The following is a 19424-nucleotide window of genomic DNA, read 5'->3' as shown; positions in this document are numbered from 1 at the left end:
AAGGACCCCTGCTTCCCATCCGGCGCAACATGTCCTTTGGTTCTGGGACCCAGCAGACAAGAGCTGGGGTTTCCCACGGGCCCAGCCAGTTCCTGGTCCCTTACACCAGGTCCCCTGCTCTATATTTTCCACTCTTGCATTCAGACCCCTGGGCGGGTCTTTCTCCCTCTGGGCCCAGGCGCTCAGACAGCTCAGACACATTCATGTCCTTACGAGCGAATGTTGCAATCAGGTGGTGTTCAGAGAGCCCTGTGTGCTTGCTTGGGGTGTGGCGCGTGTGCTGGGCGCTGCTGGCCTAGGTGACCGCTAACTGCTGCCACCTGCCAGGTCACAGTGACAATGGATTTCAGTTGCCAGTTGGCAAACACGGGAGCCTGTGGAGCCAGGGCTTGCGTCCCTGCTGCCTGGGTACCACTGTCCCCAGGGCTGCGCTCTGAGTCGACCTTGCCCGGCTGCTGGCTGGGTTTCCCTGCCCACTCTCCTTGCTCGTCAAACCCATGTCACACCAGCCTAGTGGCATGTGCAGCCCTGGCAGATCCCCGGTCCTCCTGGCCCCAGGGGTCCTCCTGGTCCCTGGGGCACTTGACTCAGCTGGCCTTTGCTTTTCAGGGGATGGGACCCGGACTCTAGAGCCCTGTGAGGGTCTTCTGCATGTATCACCTCATTTAATGCCCACCGTACCCCTGCCAGGTGGCGGTGTGAGGGTCACGGGCTCAGGTCAACAGGGAAATTGATGTCCCCAGAGCTCAGGCGGCTGCCCAGAGCCACACAGCCTGCAGGGGGCAAAAGGGGGACTTTGACACCGCAGTGTGTTCCTCGGAGTCACCCAGCCTCTCCAGATCCCTGTGAGCAGGGCTGAAGTTAGGGGAGGGCAGACAGGCCTTCTCCTCAGGACCAGACAACTCGGCCCAGGAGAAACACTGCTGGAATACCCTCTCCGCGCCCCCCAGGCCCAGTTCCAGAAGCATGTTGGTTGATTGGTTGCCAACAGCTGGGAGGATTCCAGTCTCCAAAGTGTGCGCGGCTCCTCCCACCCCCAAGTTCTATTAAGGTAGCGTCCAGTGGTCAGGGAAGTGGAGAAGAGGGCCAGCACCCTGGTGCTGACCACAGTACCCCCAGGGCATGGCTGGGCGCCCGGGCAGCTCTGGCCTACGCTGGCCTGTGGGACCCGGGTATGGAGAAGGCTGGTGTGACCCAGGCCTCGCCAGTGAGTGGACCTGTATCCATATCTGGTCTCAGTTTAGAAACCCCTGGTTATTAAGTGCTGGACTGTCCCCAGTACGTCCCAACCAAATCTCATTTAGTCCTAACAACGTCCGGCTTTCAACCTGTCATTTTCTTCCCAGGGGACACAGGTGACGTCTGCAGACACTTTGGGCTGTCGTCCTGGGGAGGGGAGCTGCTGGCATCTTAGGAGGGCACAGGGAAGCCGTAAGTCCCTGCACTGCGTTGGATAGCCGCCCAGGCCTGCAGCAGGGTCACCACCTGGAAGTCAGAAGTGCTGAGGCCAGGCCCCCTGCACGGCCAGGGTGCCATCCCTGTCACTGTCCCTGTTTGTCAGGGGAGAGACTGGGGCTTAGAGAGGGGAAGTTCCAGAATGGCCACCCAGAGGTGGGTAGCAGGGCCGTGTCAGCCCCCTCGGAGGGTCACTGTGAGAGGAGCAGAGGTCATCAGTCAGCCAGCTTCTTACAGAGCCCCTGCTCTGTGTTACGTGCTGGGATCATTTCAGGCATTGGCATCCAGCAGGCACTCCATAAATGCTGCTGATGTTCATAACAGGGGAGGATGAGGCTAGTTCACTGCCCAGAGGTACATAATGGCCCTTTTCAGTGACTTGGTTTCCATTTGGACACGAGCTGTCCTTGCTGGACCGACTGACGCTTCCCTGTCCCTGGTGCCCAGCTCAGGGCCTTGCTGCAGACCAGGCTGCCCTGGGGTGTCCCTGGAGGCCTGAGCTCCCAGCCAGGCCCATCTGCTGCTGTGGGGGGTTAGCATCTTGCCCAGGTGCTGTCTGGAAACCTCCATGTGGGGGACAGGCACAGGGCTGAGGACACAGGCCCCTGTGGGCCACACAGCCAGAGGCCCAGCAACACTCAGGCGTGCTCACCCCAAAGACTGGCTTGTTGTTGTTGGAAGTTCCAATGAACCGGGTGCCCTGCATTTTCCTGGGAGGGTGCTTTCTGCCCCTGTAGTATTTTGTGTACGCTTTAATGAAGAGGGGAAGCCACGTGCGGAGCAGTGCACAACACTAAAGGGCCCAGATGTGTGACAAACACGCCAGGTCACCATCATCAGCTGAAGGGGAGGGTGACCCTAGGAATCCTTTGTGCCCTGCCGGCCTCCCCGACACTCGGGGGCAACAGCTGTCCTCCTTTCAACTCCACACTCCAGCTCTTCCCACTCTGGATGACCACAGCGTGTTCCGGGTCGGGCTTCCACTCACGCTGGGTGAAGGAGTGTCCCAATGGCCAGTGCCTTACCTGTTCTCAGCAGCCTAGAACATTCCGTCATCTGAGATGCCGCCATTGGGATGTCCCTCCAGACCCAGTTGGTGGACATTTGGATAGTTTTCTGATCTGGGCATGTCACAAATCAGCTGCTAAAAGCACTCTCACATGATCCCCCCCAAACTTCATCCCAGCCTCTGGTCCCGTTGGACGTCCAGTGTTTCATCGTGGCCTTGTAGTGGGTAAAAGACCCAGATGGTCTCCAGCACACTACCAGCACACAGTAGGTGTTCAGTGCCCCCTGAGGAGTGAAAGAGCACCAGTCCCTCTCTCCCCGGGCATCTCGAGTCGGGGCTCTCCAGGGACAGTGCCCACTGAGGGTTAAAACCTCGGGGCCCAGAGCTTGGATTTGCATACATTTGCCTGAGGACTCCAACAACTGCCAGGCAAATGTTAGGAAAATGGGGTCCTTGGGCTCTGGGAGAGGGGGACGTCTGCGGTCTCCCACCTGCACTCAGTGTCCTATTTATAGGGAGCCGCGGGCTCCCCCACTCTCCCAGACAGTCTCCAGTGGGAACATTCCACCCTCTCCGGCTCAGGGATGCACGATGAAGGATTCCAAGCCCAGCACAACCTGGCCGTCCAGACCCTCGCTCTCAGTCCATAAAAATAGCCTGCTCTGGCTATTTTGGGTTATGGAAAACCACAGAGAGACAAACTGTTCTCAGGGAGGCCAAGAGGGGAGCCCAGAGCCGCTACACCAGAGGGTGGACAGAGGCCCACAGGCAAACCCCGCTGCAGGGGGATCCCCTGCAAATAGGAGAGTCTACAAATTTCAAATTAGCAGCCTGTGCGCAGGAGCAGCGGGAGTGAGGACAGGCAAGTCCCAGGGCTGCCTCCTGTCCACCATCTGGGCTGCTGGCCTGTCTGGCCCGAAGGTCAGTGAGCTGCTGCGGCCTGCATGGCTTGACTCCTGCTGGGCGGGCCTGGTGGCTTGACAAGGTCTTGGCAGGAACACACTGCACCACAGTGGGGCAGCCAAGGGCGGTCACACTGCGCGTGGACCATGAGGAGGCCGAGGCCGGCACACACCCTACTGTCCGGCAGAGGGCTTCCCTCGACGGGAACGGCTCCCTCAGAGCAGCCCAGTCCCTCGGAGTCTCTCTTTTTCTCTGTTAAAACAAGGTTGAAAGCTAATTTGAGAAGAAAGAAGGCGGTGCAGCCCTGCGGTGGCCCAGCCGCGTTCCATGCTGCCTGTCCCTTCCCACAGTGTGATGCACCACCTGTCCCTTCCCAGTGTGAGCTCCGCCCACCGCTGCCCATCAAGTGGCCTCAAGTGCCAGGGAGGAGCAAGGACCTTGCCAAGGTGCACGTGCAGTGGTGGTGGCCACTGCCCACAGACGTGCAGGGCTCTCCGCAGGGCTGACCGGGGCGTGCAGTGGCCGTAGTTCTGCACCCTGGGCTCCACCGTCTTGCTCCGGCCAGCCAGCCTCGGCCCCCCAGCTTGATAAATGGGGCCAGTGACAACCTCACAGCCGGTTGTGTGGGCCCAGGGTGATGGGGGGAGGGTCCACACCGGGGGCTGAGCTGCCCCACGGGTGCATCTCTTCCCTGTGTCCCCGCAGCCCATTTCTTGGTCATTTTAATCCCATTTGTACCCCGGGGCTCTGCAGTCCTGTGCCCACTCCCGTCTGTCCCCCTCCTCAGGTGTGCCTCTGGGGAGCAACGTGAGCACCACAGGCCTGGCCTCAAGGTCCAGCGGCCAGCATGGTCAGTGCCAGGCTGTCTGAGGACCACGCCACTGGGTGTGGTCTCTGTGAAACCTCCACAGCTGTCCCCAGGGTCCCCGAGCCTGGCTCCACTGCCCTTCTGGTCAAGGAGCCTGTGTGTGCAGAGGTGCGGCCCAGCCCCTGTGGCCAAGGGCTGCTCGGGCCAGGTTAGGGCGCCCTTCCAAGATCAGAGAGGCCCAGTGCCCTGGGTGTGAAGGGACAGGTGAGACTGGCTTCCTTCTTATTCCCACCCACCCCGTGGTCACCCCCCGGCTGTCACAAGCGGCAGCAGTTTGATGTAGGTCCTTTGGCTCCTCTGACCCTTGAATCTACCTGCAGGTGGGCTGGAGACCGTGCCAAGGACACACTTCACTGAGCCGGACTCACTCTCCACGTCTATTCCCAGTGAGCAGCAGGGGCAGGGCTGGCCAGTGGAGCCAGGGACGTGGCCACCATGCTCCTGGGGCATCCCCTCTCTCTCTAGAGTGACACTGGGGTGGAGTGACTTGGGGGATACTGAGGCCGACAGGGAACAACCCCTGCCCATCCCAGGCTGGCCTTCCCTGTTGGGGGCCTGCTCAGGCACCCTGTACCCAACAGCCCAGTCCAGTCCCAGGATCCTAGACACCCTTAGCCGGGGGTGTCTGTGTGGAGATCTGGAGCCTTCTCTCCCAGGAGGCAGAGGAGGCCCGGGCAGCAAGGGTGGTGAGGGGCAGGCCGTCTGGGCCTGGGCCTGGCTGTCCCCTCCTCCCCATGGCTGACAAAGGAAGGTTGGGCAGCTCCGCCTGTCCTTCCCAAGATGCCTCTGAGTGGACCATCCCTGGAGAGCAGAGGATGGACGAGGATGGCCACTAGACCTGCTTCTCAGCAAGTGGCTCAAGCCCCGATCCCCCATGGGGCTGGGGACAGTGGGGGTGGGGGGCGAGGGCCAGGTCTCTGGCCGAGGGGGTGGGGGCTTGTTGAACTGTCGAGGGGCCAGGCTAGACTTCAGCAGAGGCTCGAGGAAGCCCCCAGACAGTGTGAGGCGAGGATCGGGCTTCGGGGGAGAAGAGCCACGTGTGAATCTGGGTTGGCGCCTCATGAACATGACCTCGTCCCTCTGCCCTCCAGCCTCTATATTTGTGACACGGGCCATCCCGTGGTGCCCAGGGCATCACTGGCACCCCCATTGCACCCCAGGGCCTTTGCCCGGCATCCTGGGTCCCGTGACTCTCCTGTGCCCACGCTCTGATCTCTGGCTGTCCACCTCCCTCCCAGGGCGCCTGTGCCACCCCCTTCCTGCTTCCTTCTCTGGTGTGAAGCGGGCTCCCCCGGGACCTTTCACTCGCCTCCTCATGGCCGACTTTCCAGTGAGACCAGCCCTACCCGGGTGAGCTCGATGCTCCATCCCGGGCACCCAGGGCCTGTCCCAAGGGCAGCTCCACAAATATCTGTCCAATGGATTGGCTCGTTTGCTAACGGTGTGGCTTGCTGCTCACTGCTGGTAACGGAGCTCAACCCTACGTCACCAGAACCTTTAGCCACCTTGCGCTGGGCACAGGAGCTGTGGGCTCCACTCACATGCCAAGGAGCCGGTCACTATGCAGGACTGCTCAAGGGTCAGAGGCACCCCAGCCCCTCGGCTCTCGGCCTCATGAGTCTTCTTCTCCTCTTGGGAGGGGCGGGCTGTTGGCATCTCCCCCTTCCCCTCTCCTGGCCGGAATCCCTGGGGAGCTTGGGTGCCCCCCAGCCAGGCTCTACCGAGGTTCTGGAGTCATTGGTCCAGGTGTGACATGGACACCAGGATCTCCCAAGGGTTCCTGGGAATTCCAAGGCACGGCCAGGCTTGAGCCCCACAGGCCGCTGGATCTGGCGAGGGGAACCGTGGTAACTGCCCTGGGTCAGGCCTGTGTGGCAGGATGCTCTTAGCAAACGTCACACACCAAGCTCCCTCAGGGCCAGGCAGGGGCTGGAGCTGCAGGGTGGCTGTGAGAGGCCACAGGGAATGGTGGAGACTGGGGACAAGGTGGGTGGGAGCCAAGGACTGTCCTAGAGGAGCAGCCACGACTTGGTGGCTGGTGGGCAAGGTCCTTGGAGCAGGCCCCATGGGCGGGACCTTCTAGAAGTCTAGAGAATCAGGGACGCTGAGCTTCAGTGTGAAGTCAGCCAGTTTACAAACATCAGCAAGGAATTCAGGTTGGGAGGAGGGGCCGGAGCAACCCTGCCCACAGGTGACCCCTGCCCACAGGGCCAGGTGAGGGTTTTGCTCTGCGTCCATGGTAGTTTTGCTCCCTGTGGCACCCGGCCTTAGAGACTGCTGTTCTCTCTTCAGAGATGAGGAGGCAGACTCGGAGGGAAGTGGAGGTCGAGCTTCTGGGGAGGGTGGTACCCCCAGGTGTCCACACCTGACCCTGAGTCCTGCGACGGACGTGCTGCTCACAGGCCAAGGGGGACCCAGGCCGCCAGTGGACTTCTGGTTGCATGGAAGTTGCGGTGGACTTTCCAGCTGCATGTTGGGGGTGACAAGGTCCTTTCAGTGTGGACAAGAGAAGATGGAGGGTCAACACCAGGGTAGAAAGACAAGCCTGGCCTGGGCTGGCCTGGAGGGTGGAAAAAGAGGCTTCCAGCCAAGGAACGCAGATGGCTTCTAGACCCGGGAGGGCAGGGACCTCGGGCAGGGGCACAGCCCCGCGACATCTTGGTTCCAGCTCATCTCGGGGCTGTCAGGGGTGACTCTGGGTGTGACCACAGACAAGGCACTTAGCCCTTCAGGCCACTTTTTGCTGGTTTTCAAAATAACTAACGTGGAACCACCTGTCTCTAATGTCTCTTTCCGTGGATCTTTCTGTGAGGCTAAGATCATGTCATCAGCTGCCAAAGACAGTACCTCGAGCTGCAGATGGAGTGAGGGCTGCCTGCGTGGCCAGGCTTTGTGTCCTGGGGGGGCCTTGGGGACATCAACCCCTCCTGAGCCAGGCCCTCACGGATTTGGGGGCTGGCTCTGGATGAGTAATGGCAGAGAGCAGGGTGTCACTTATTGCCATCGGCTGCACCAGGAAGCTATCTTCACGAACAAAAACGAAACAGGAATCACACTGGTTTCCTGCGGCTGCTGCAGTGAGCAGCCATCAATTCAGTGGCTTAATCGCCTTGGATTCATTGCCTGGTCGTTCTGGAGGTCAGCAGTATGACCAGGCCTCCCTGGGTTAGGGTCAAGCTGTCCGCCCCTTCTCGAGGCTTAGGACACAGCATCTTCATGCTCCGCGGGGGGCTGCAGGGCTCAGAGCGTGGCTCCAGATCAGATGCCGTCTGCGGACGGCAGGAGTGCTCTGCCTGCCCCACGAGCCTGCTCGAGGGTGGATGGTGGGCAGCGCTGGGGAGCCGCTGTCAGAGACAGATGGTCTTCAGGAACCTGCTTCAAACCGCAACCCCCTGAGCTTGGTTTCAGCCGCCAGTGAACCCAGAGAGGGCAGGGCCTGGGCTGGGTCCCAAGAACCTCTGGAAGTGACCCTGCACAGCGAAAACATCTCCCGCTGGCCACAGAAGCCTGCCGTGCTGGGGCTCCTCCTGCCCAGCCCAGGTCCCTGGGTGGCTCACCAAGGCCAGCTCGGGCCTCCTGGCTCACATCTCCTGGCTAGTGGGCCCCCACCATACTCAGAGTCTGGGCCCAAGACAGTTTCCCAGCCCCAGACCCCTGAGGTCTGAGAGGACAGCTTGAGATCTGTGGGCTAAGCGCGAATGACAAAGTGACTCGAGAGCCCAGGGAGCAGAGCCGTGGTGCCCCCAGGCAGCACCCACTCTGAGACAGGTGCAGGCAGGCTCTGGGCAATGGGTCCACGGGCTTTGGTGTCTCCCTGCCCAGGGTCAGGTTGAGCTCTGTGACCTGCGGCGAGTTTCTTAACTTCTCTGTGCCTTGTTTTCATTTGTAAGGGAGGGGAACGATGGTGTCCCTCAGGTTTGAGGCCCACGTGGTGTCGTTGCTGAAACCACCCAGCCTGGGGACAGCCAGGAGCACGGCACCTGGGCTCTGGCCTGCCATCGCTGCTGCATCAAGGTGGGTGCAGCTCACAGTGGAGTGGCCAGGGCAGAGCTCCGTGCGTGGGGGACACTGGCTCCCCCCGGGTTTGCCCCTCTGCCTCTCTCCTTGGGATTCCCTCTGCCCTTCAGCCCCATTTCACAGTCGCTCGCACCCCGGACACCTGCTCGCGGGCTGCCCAGGTCCCCACAGCTTCCTGGAGCTGTGTCCCTGTGGTGGGCAGGGGTTTGTCCTTTGGCAGGCAGAAGGACTGAGCCCAGAGACACGAGGCCTGAGGTCGTGGGGGCTGGGTCCTGCCAGCCACCCAGGGTTCTTCCACGTGACCCCAGTCGCCTTGAGGCTACAGTAGCTGGTCCCTTTCCATAGGTGATGGCAGAGATGACATTAATGACGGCAGGAGAGACTTGCTAGCACTCGCTGAGGACGTGGGTCTGTGCCAGGCACACAGCCCCATGATATCTCGTTCTGAGATTCCCAGAGTCACAGGGACGGCTGTTTTACAGAGAGACACCGAGGCACGGGGAGCCCCCACCTGCCAGGGCAGCGCGACCCCCACCCGAGGAGGTGGTGGCGGGGTCTGCAGGCCAGGGGAACCTCGGACCCCGGGCCCTTGGTGATCATCTTGGGATTTTGTGGCAGCGTCGGAGAGCTGTCACCCACGTGCCCTCCTCGGGGTCCGGGCTCTTTCTTTCTCCACCTGAAGAAACAATATTTCAGGATTTAAAAAGCCCCCCAGACACCCATCTTCTTATTGACACCACAGTCTCCACGAGGCTGGGAACGCGTCTGGGGTGGACGCGGAGGAAAATACAACTTCTTCTGGTTGAGGCAGGTGGCCCGAGTGGACGTCCCGGCAAACCCAGGATGCCTCTCTACGGGACTTCAGCGTGGAGGGTCAAGGCCTGGCCTCCACCAGATTTGGGAGGCCCACGGAGAGCTGTGTGGCTAGAAAGCCGAGTGCTTCCCATCTGGTGAGGAATTTGGATCTCCCATCAGGTAAATGAATCCCACCTGTTTAAGAGAAGGAAGCTCTCACCTCCTACACCCACCTCAAGGGTCAGAGGAGCTCCTACAAGCTACAGGCCAACTGCAGTTCGGAAAGTTCCGGGCCCACCTGCTGAGGAGAAGCCCATCTTGGGGAGGCCAGCCTGAGTCTGCCTCCAGCTGCTGCTTTCTACCCCTGCTTTCCATTCACTGCGAAACTCACCTTTGAAAATGAGTTACCGTGGGGCGTGGTAGGGCACGTTTGTAATCCCAGGGGCTCAGGAGGCTGAGGCAGGAGGATCGTGAGTTCAAAGCCAGCCTCAGCAATTTGGCGAGGCCCTAAGCAACTCAGTGAGACCCTGTCTCTAAATAAAATATTAAAAAGGGATGGGAGTGTGGCTCGGCAGTTAAGCACTTCTGGGTTCAATCCCAGGTGCCATACCCAAACCCAAAAATCACTTTAAAAAAAATAAACCTAGCAACGTTACTACTGTCACTGGATGACACCGTCACTTGCCAAAGCAGGAACAGACACAATCGCTGTAATGCACACCCCTTGAGCTCTCCGGCGGGTTCTGCGGCCGCGTGGCGCCCCCCCTCCTCCCTGCGTGAAGCTGGGTCCAGCCTCCCACTTCCAGGTGAGGAGAGGGTGGAAATCTTGCAGTCTGTCAGCCACGGTGGGGACCAGAGGTGACCGGGACCCCCTCCCCAATCCTGTCACGAGTGTGAATCGCCTGATTCCTCTCTGCTTCCTGGCTCCTGCTTGTACTTAAAAGCTTGGGGACCTGGTATGTGAGCCCCTGTTCCCACTGTGATTGCCAGCTCTCTGTCCCCAAGGCCTGGGGTGACCGACGTAGAGAGAACAGGCCCGTGTGGCCCACAGGTTGGGAGTTTCAGTGGATTCTGGACCTGTGGGGAGGCAGCCATCGCAGTGAGCGAGGGCAGTCCTGCCCCGCTGCTGACCTCGTGGCCAGGATGGAAAACAGAGAGGAAGGGGAAGGACAGGACCACTGTCCCCTCCAGGGCATGCCCAGTGCCCAGAAGGCCTGGGGCCGGCCCCACCTCTCTCATGGGCCAGAGGGTGAGGACCAGCCTTGGGCCTCTGGGGACAAACGACAGCACCTCCCACCCGCTATGAAGCACTTAGACACCCAGCACCCAGCACCTATCAGCTAGGCAGCCCCCAGGGCCTCCAGCCTCACTGAGGAGGGTGGGGAGAGGATGCACCCCCAGCACAGGGCGTGTGGTAGGTTCTCAGGTGAGGGAAGGAGTGACAATTCAGACTCTGCCCCGGGGACCTTCCTGCCAGCTCAGCGGGATGTGGGGGTGCCTGTCCGCCTGGGCTCTGTCCTCTGTCCTCACCTGCACAACGAGGCTGTAGGTGCCAGGGGACCTCGCGTGCCTCTCTCGGGCTGCTGCACACATTGGACAGGTGAGCCAGCTACGAGAACCCTGCCCTGACCCCTAGGGACGGGTGCAGCCGTCCATCCCTTGCTGGGACTGTGGATCTGGGAGAGGCCGGGCTCTTGGAAGGAGCCCAGGACACTTGGCTAGGACCCCAGATGCTCTTGCCTGTCTCCCCCCACCCTGCTGGGGTGCAGCCTCCGCCCAGACCCAGGAGGTATTTTTAGCACACAGGCACCCGCACAGCCCTGTACTCTCTGACCAAATTTAGAAATCTCCAGAGTCTTTGCTGCAGGCACAATGAATGAAAAGCCTCCAGCCCCGCGGCCCTGGAGCCAGCCGTGGGAGAGCTGGGCTGTCCGCTGACTGCGGGGGAAGCCCGGGATTAGGAGCAGGAGAGAGAAAGACGTGGGATCACGTGTGTGACCTGGATCAGCCTGAGGAAAGGCAAAGCGAACCCCACATGACGTTGCTGGAATCTACCCGGCCGGAGAGGGGCACGGGCAGGACAGCCGCTGACCATGGACAGGGGTGGAGGATGGGCAGGTGTGGGAGGGGCTGGGGGGACTGACTTTGCCTTTACGCAAAGCTGACATTTACTGTTTCCTTATTCAAATAGCTCTGCATTTCTTCTGCAATTGGAAAGCCTTAAGCATCAAAAAGTTTAAAAATACCCTAAGATTGAAAATCTTCAAGGGAATGCGTCCATGGGTTTTCATAGTGAACCAAGGCTGAGGCTGGGCGGTGGGCCCTTGCTCCTGCCCTGGTCCCCGGGATGCTGACCCACCTCCAGCTCCAGGGAGGGTGTGGCCAGGCAGGCCAGTCAGAGGGCAGCATGCCCTGGCTCTGCACATTGCTAGGTGCCCCGGGCCTGCAGCCTGTTGGGCCCCTGGACATGGTGTGTGCCTGGAGCGGCTGGGGACCCAGGAGGTGAGAGTCCATCAGGGCCGAGTGACGCAGGAAAGCTCAGCCACCAGAGGCTGCCTGAGCATGCACTGCGGAGCCTCCTGCCACAAGGCCCCCATTCCCTGCTGACCTGAGCTGGCCCGAGACAGGGCTGTTGCTGCAAGCCCAGGAGGCGGGGGCGGGTGGCAGCTGCCCCCCACCACGAAGGCTGGAGACTAGAGCATCAGGGGTGTGCGTGCGGGCGGTTCAACCTGGCCTCTAGTGGAGCTGACTGTATACACCTGCACTCAATGAGCCGAATGAGAAGTGCAGGTAGGACGCGTGCGCCACGCTCTGTCCCCCGCGCTCTTCAGTTGCTGCCTCCACTGTAGCCACGGGAAAGAAACCGTCACGCGCCGTGCAATGCCATGTATGTGGCCAGAGTCTCATGGTACTTTTGTGATGGTCAGGATGAGGGGAAGGCCGCAGCAGTGGCCTGTGTGGCTGTCCAGGGGCCCCCGTGGGAGAACTTCCCGGAGCTGTCCATCAAGCCCCCCAGCTGGCCCAGACTCAGGGGACCCCAGGGAAAGCTCGGGCAAAGGCTGCCAGCCCCGGCCGTCTTTTAAAGGTTGAGGGCTGGTTGGTTCCTATTATAGAGGTTGACCCAATGCCAAGGCTTGCTCAGCTGAAATGGGGCTCAGCAGAACCACGCCTCCACCCACCTGGCGGGGGGGCACATGTCCAAACGCATCGCGATCCCATGGCGGTGAGTGGCTGCAGAGGAACCCCTTCCCGGGAGCCACCCAGCCCTTCCTTGTCAGTGGCTCCGAGCTTTCCCTCTAACTCAAAAAGACAACAGTGGCCCTCTCTCCCCTGCTCCGATGCCAGCACGTTGGGAGGTGGGTGGCCTCCGACCTCGAGAACCCAGGAGCTGAGGACGACAGCAGGTGGACCCGAGCTCCCGGCTCCCTCCCACTGCCCACCCTTGAGGGGCCCCGGGAAATTGGGCTGGACCAGAGATCCCACTCTAAGTTCCTGTTCAACATCCCAGCAGAGATTCTCGCTGGTGCCATATGGTGAGGAAGGAGCAAGAGAGACATACAAACCAGAAGGGGAAACCAACTCGCTTCTGTTGGCACAGGGCATGGCCGTCCACACCGCCCGCTGAGGAGCCTGCAGGCCGCGAGAACCAGTGAGTTCTGCAAAGCTGCAGGGCACAGGGCCACCCGCAAAACTCCAGTGTGCTTCTCCGCACTAGCACAGAACGATTGGGAACAAAGTTTTAAGACAGTACAATTTATAATCGCACCCCCAAAATTATGAAAAACGTTGGTATAAATTCACCATTTGTAGAAGATCTGTGTGCTGATAACTACAAAATGAGGATGAAAAATACCAAAGGAGACCTAACTACACACCGGCATCCATTCCTGCGCCCGTGGACTGCAAGGTTCAGTATTGTTAAGGAGGAGAATTTTTCTCAAAACTGATCTAAATCATCTCTCCAACAATCTAAGCAACATTTTGTTGTTGTTGTTTTGCATAAAATAACAATCAGATCTGAAAAGAAAACAAAAATGTTGCTTGGAATTTTTTTTTTTTTTTTTCAATGGAAAGGCGCAGGATCTAGAATAACCAGAGCTGTCTTGGAGAGGAACCACGCTGGAGGACCGTACTGCTTGGTCTTGGCGCTCACTGTGAAGCTGTGGCAAAGGAGACAGGGTGGTACTGAGGGAAGGCTCCAGGGAACAGAACAGTCTAGAAACAGACCCGCACACAGATGGCCAGGGGAGAGTCAGAGGAGGAAGGATGGGTGTGGGGTAATAGGGGAGGGCTCAGCAAGTTCATCCAAATGCGAAAACCAAGCTTCCATTCACATCTTGCACCAGAAACAAGGTATGGCCCCAAATGGATCCCAGACCCAAGTGTGAAACACACATCATAAAACTTGCAGCAGGAAACCTTGGAAAAGATCTTTGCAACCTCAGGTTATGCAAAGATTTCTTAGATATGATATCAAAAGAATGATTCATCAAAGAAAAAATTGATAATTTAGACTTCATCAAGTTCTTTTTTCTTTTCTTTTCTTAAAAAAATCTCTTCTTTGAAAGACACTTAAGAGAATGAAAAGACAGATGGGGAGAAAGTATTTGTAAAACACATGGCTGAGGAAGAACTTGTGTCCAGAATATGTAAATACTGTTACGGTTTGGATGTAAAGTGTCCCCCAAAAGCTAGCATGTGAGACAATGCAAGAAGGTTTGGGGGAGCCCGGGGGGCAGTGGTGAACACCTGAAATCCCAGCAGCTCGGGAGGCTGAGGCAGGAGGATCTCAAGTTCAAAGCCAGCCTCAGCAAAAGCAAGGGGCTAAGCAACTCAGTGAGACCCTGTCTCTAAATAAAATACAAAATAGGGCTGGAGATGTGGCTCAGTGGTCTAGTGCCCCAGAGTTCAATCCCTGGTTATCCGCCACCCCCTCAAAAAAAGAAGGTTCAGAGGAGAAAGGATTAGGTTATAGCCTTAACCTGATCAGTGAATCATCAGTGAACTGACCCCTGATGGGATTAACTGAGTGGTGACTGGAGGCAGGTGGGGTGTGGCTGGAGGAAGTGGTTCACTGGGGCGTGGCTTTGGGGGTTTATTTTTTTTATCTGGCGAGTGGAGTCGCTCTCTGCTTTCTGATCACCAGGTGAGCTGCTTCCCTCTGCCACACTCTTCTGCCATGATGTCCTGCCTCCCCTCGAGCCCCAGGGAATGGACCCGGTCTTCTATGGACTAAGGCCTCTGAAACCGTGAGCCCTCAAATAAACCTTTCCCCCTCCACAGTTGTTCTGTCGGGTCCTTTTAGTCACAGCCGTGAAAAGGCTGACTACAACATCTCTCCCAAACAGCCCAGGGTAAACAATGGTCAAAAGAGGTGAACAGAATTGTCACCCAAAAAGATACAGATAGACAATCAGCCCAGGGAGAGATTTGCAAAATCTTGGCTTTTAGTGAAACCGCGCTGAGGCCTCGCCCACCTGCTGGGTGGGACACCCAGCTGAAGCCCGGCAATGGCAGGGAGGAGGCATTTCTGGGGCCACGGGACGCCTGTACCTGGTGGGGAAATGCCAGGCGGCCGGGGAACTTGGGAGGTGTTTGACGTCCTTGTAGCACGGCTCCCTTGTGACCTGGAAATGTACCCCTCGTGTCTCCCTAAGAGAAATGGAAATACATGTTCCCACAGGGACTGCATGGAGACATGTGATGGCCGATTCCTGACCGCCCAAGTGGAAGGAGGTGAAGGTCCCAGAGTTGGTGTCACAAGTGTGGATCTGAAGTGAGGCCCGTGTGTGCAAGGCTTGGTCCCCAGCCTGTGGTTGCCACTGGGAGGCAGTGGAACCCTCAGTGGGCGGGGCCTCTTGGAAGGATCGAAGGTCACTGAGATGTGCCTTGAAGGAGATGTTGGGACCCCAGCCTCTTTGTGTCTCCTTCCCAGTCTCATGAGGTGAACAACTGTCTTCTGTCACATGCTCCTGCCGTGATGGACTGTGCCTCCACAGGCTCAAAGCAACAAGGCCAATTATCATGGACTCAGACCCCTGGAACTGGGAGCTAACATAAACCTTTCCTCCTTTTAAGTTGATTGCCTCTGGTATTTTGTCACAGGGTCAGAGAGCTGACTGAGGCAACTGGTGAGCAGATGAGTGAATTGTGGGATATCCAGAGAGATGAGGGGAAATACTCATCAGCACACAGGAAGGAGCAGGGGCCTTCGGAGCACAGGGCTGGATCTCCGGGTGCCTCTGTTGAATGCAATGGATGAGCCTATCTATGTGATGTTCCGGAAAAGGCCAAACCTTAGGGACAGGACTGAGTCAGTGGCTGCCAGGGGCTGGAGCAGGTTTGGTGCTGGCTACAAAGCAGCACAGGGGACATGGGGGTGACGATGCCAACTACCTCTGGACTACGGTGCTGGTGACACGAAGGCTCATTTGTCAGAACTCATGGACACTTGAAAGGGGGATTTTACTACAGTTTGGGGTTAGGCCTCAAAATATTTAAAGATTTTAAAAATTAAAAAAAAATCTATAAATCATGTATTGTTGGAAAATAACACTAATAACTCTGTCATCCACTCCCAGGCTATCACAAACTACTTTCCATTTGGCCAACGTTTGAAGGCCTTAGCATCTCATGTCTAATTTCTGATTTTTTTTTTTGGAATTAAAAATAAAATTTTTTTTTTGGGGGGGAGAGTTGCCAGGGATTGAACTCAGGAGCACTTGACCCCTGAGCCACATCCCTAGCCCTATTTTGTGTTTTATTTAGAGACAGGGTCTCACTGAGTTGCTGGGTGCCTCACTTTTGCTGAGGCTGGCTTTGAACTCATGACCCTCCTGCCCCAGCCTCCCGAGCCCCTGGGATTACAGGCATGCGCCACCAAGCCCAGCTTAAAAATAATTCATTCAATGTCAAAAATCCCTGTGTGCAAATCCACTCATCCAAATGCTTGACGTCCTGCTACCTGCCGCAAGCAATGACGGGAATCGCCTGTGGAAATCGCGGCTGCCCTACCTGACGGTGGGTCTCCCCCAGGTGGAGCACCGTCCTGGCAGCATGGAAGGGGCTGGCAGATTCAGACAGAGGACTTTCTGTGGTCAGCGAGCCCTGATGGGCCTCACGGGTCCCGGTGTGTGGCTGGCATGCAGTGAATCCTGTGGAGTGACTCCAGTTTGTCACCGTGGGCAGCTGGCTCACTGGCCCATCACCTGCATGGAGGAGGCTGGCCAATTCCACCCCCAGGTCACATGTTGGAGGCAGGGGCTCTGCCTCACCCCTGGCCTCGGGGACAGTCAGCTGACAGACCACTAGGGAGGCTGAGCTGCTCTTTGGGCAGAACCATCCAGAACAAAATGCCCGGGGCCTGGCTGGGGAAGGGAGCTTTGCTCTCCCTGTGGACAGAGGACAATCCCAGCTGGGGGCAGGTGGCCCCAGGTGCAGTCACATATGGCACAGCCGGTCCTCACACGTCCTGGGGTGGGACGTGCCAAGAGAGGTTTAGGAAGCAGTGGTGCCCAGGGCTCTGCAAGCAGGGAATTCCCTGGGCTTGCGCCGGGGACGGTGGGGTCAGATGCAGGCTGGGGCATGTCTTGGCCAGAGCTAAGCACAGCTATGAATCAGGAGGAGGGACCACGCTGGTCCCTCAATGTGTGTGACGTGACCAGGGACCGCCAAGGGGTAAAGTGCACACCCAGGGGGCAGGATCCCGGTCCTGTGTGCTGCCAGAGCGGGAAGCTCCTAGGGACCTCAGGAATGCTGCCCACCAGCCCTGGCACAGCTGGGCCCCCTCTGCCCCTGCCCCTCTGTTCCAAAGCTATTTCCTCTGACTCCCACCCTCCCCTGGAAACGGCCCCAGGACTGGGCGGGGGGTGGCAGCTCCCCCTCCCTCCGCTAATGGCCACTGAGCTGCGGGAGCCTCGCGGAGCAGTGTCCTCCGGATCACGTTCCCAGGTTGCAGGGACACAAGGTGAAAAAAAAAGTGGGGTCAGGAGTCATGGCCAGTTTGGGAGACACTGCTGGCCTTGAAGTCAGGGGTGCTGACCCTGTGGCCTCCAGTTGATCCTGGAGTAAAGGTGCCAGGGCTCTGCCGGCCACATACTGGCTGCGTCCATCATGATCTCAGAAGACACAGTCTCCAAGGCCATAATCCCGAGGGTTGAGATCCTGAAAGCCCAAATCCCCAAGTTGCGATTCCCACGGAACAGAAGGCCGCCCTTGGGTTTGTCTTTCAGGATCGTGGCTCAAACCCTGCAGCTGGATCCAGCCAGGGATGGAGGCCGCCATCCCTCAAGCATGAGCTTTGTTGCAGAGCCGGCCTGGCAGGGCTGCCCTGGTAGAGCCCGGAGCAGAAGGACAAGCAGGCCTGTCCCCTGTTGCACTTTCAAGTGACTTTTGACCTCCAGGGCAGCCTGTTTAGCTCCTGTGTTGCAGCAGACCTAGACCCGAGCAGGCCTGCAGAAGACGAGTTATTTCATTGACAAAATGTTTGTTTTTATTCAGTAGAAACGTCCTCGGGTCCCTTTTGAGACCATTCCAGAAGCATTCAGACCATCCCGTGCGGAAGGGGTGGTACTGTCCTTGGGGGAAGCAGGTCCCAGGCTGCGAGGCCCCAAGGAGCCCTTTCCACCGGGTGTGTCCTTCCAGATGCGAAGGGCTGTGGAGAGGCTCCGGGACCAGCAGAGCCACCAGCTGCTCCCACGGACACGCGGCCGTCGCTGATGGACGCACCGTCAAGTCACCCACCATCCAGCGGCTGTTTCCTGGTCCTTTCCTGCTGGTTCTTTTGGTGCTGCGGAGGGAACCCCAGCTCGCATGCCTGCTGGGCCATGCTCTGCCACCGGGTGACACCCCCAGTACCCTGTGTCACTGCCTTGAGATTCAGACCTTGGGGTGTGATTATGGTCACTGTCAGGATGAGCCTTTCCTTGGGACTCCCCCGCTCACTGTCACTTGGTTAACAGGAAATGAGAGCTCAAGGGGAGCCGTGAGCCAGGAGCCCGGGCAGCCTTCCTGTCCCTCCCTGGTGGCCTGCTTCCCTCCACTCCAAGGGTCTTCAGAGCGCTCTGTGCCCTGGCAAGCGGCATGGGTCCAGGGGGCGCTTGACCTGCACGGCACAGAAAGGTGAGCACAGGCACCTTCCAGACCCCAAAGATGACTCACAGGGACCAGGTTCATACCCACAGCTGTGCCCTGGAAATCATGTCACCGTTGCCCAAAGTAGCATCACACACTATGCTGCCACCAACACTGGGCTTCTCTGACCCACTCAGTTAATAAGTGAACAAAGGACAGGGGCTGGAGATAACCAACCAGATAAACCACTCATCCTTCCCAAGCTTCAGTGGACGTGGGTCAGTGGAAACAACAACGCCCATTAGGACTAATCGCCAGGAAAGAGTGTCCACGGGGGTATCAGAAAGAGAGTTACCAGGAAAAATTAAAACCATGACAGAGCAATAGTATCTGGGAGGAAGAGAGTCTTGTCACATCAAGAGGCAGGCTCCCCAGGATGAACCCAAACTACGTAGGACTATAAAGATGTCATTGATGTGTTCTGTTCATAACCCAGTTGAATCAGATGTCTGAAATATGATATGTCAAGAACTGTGTAATGTTTTGAACAACTAATAATAAAAAATAAAAAAATAAAATAAAAGATGTCAGTGACAAAAACAGGGGGCTGCCAAGCTGGGTGGTCACGGTGGGCTCCTGAGGATGGATTCCCACCGCCCCTGCCTGTCCAGGAACCGTCAGATGACGACATCACGCAGGTCTCAGGTTGGTTTAAAAACATCCCTTGTCAATGGTATTGCAACTTAAAGTCCTCTCCCCTCTCCCCACCCATCAGGGATGTTAAATTGGGCAAGAGATGTGCATTCTGGAATTACCTTCTGCTGGATCTCCAAACCGTTTCAGGCTAACTGTCCTAAAGTCACGTCCCTCACCAGGCTTCCTGAGCCTGTAGCATCCACACTGCTGGGTTTCACAAACACCCCTCTCTTCCTTAGCAACCTCAAGAGCAAGATGTCCTGTTACTAGTGCAAACCACTTTTTATTTCTTCCAGTACGGTGCTGAATTAATAAAATGGCCAAGGCTTAGCAATAACTGTGCCCTTATTCCAGTCTTCACTGGTCTCAATGTCACAAAAGAAAGAATCGCCTGCCCCCTTGTGGGGACCACGGGCACTGCTTCCATGACCGTCCAGCACCACAGCTCAGTGGGGGCACCACAGGACCAGGGGCGACCTCTAATCCAGGCATTGGGTGGAATTCTGGGTGCAGGAGGGAACCTACGTCCACATTCCCAGGTGAATTTTGCTCCCCGGTGTTCCACACGTACAATGTGTAATTTCTTACAAAGTCCTCATGTGTTTTTAC

The sequence above is a fragment of the Callospermophilus lateralis genome, chromosome 3, assembly GCF_048772815.1.
Source record: "Callospermophilus lateralis isolate mCalLat2 chromosome 3, mCalLat2.hap1, whole genome shotgun sequence".
NCBI lineage: Eukaryota > Metazoa > Chordata > Mammalia > Rodentia > Sciuridae > Callospermophilus > Callospermophilus lateralis.
Note: the sequence above shows the minus strand (reverse complement) of the source record.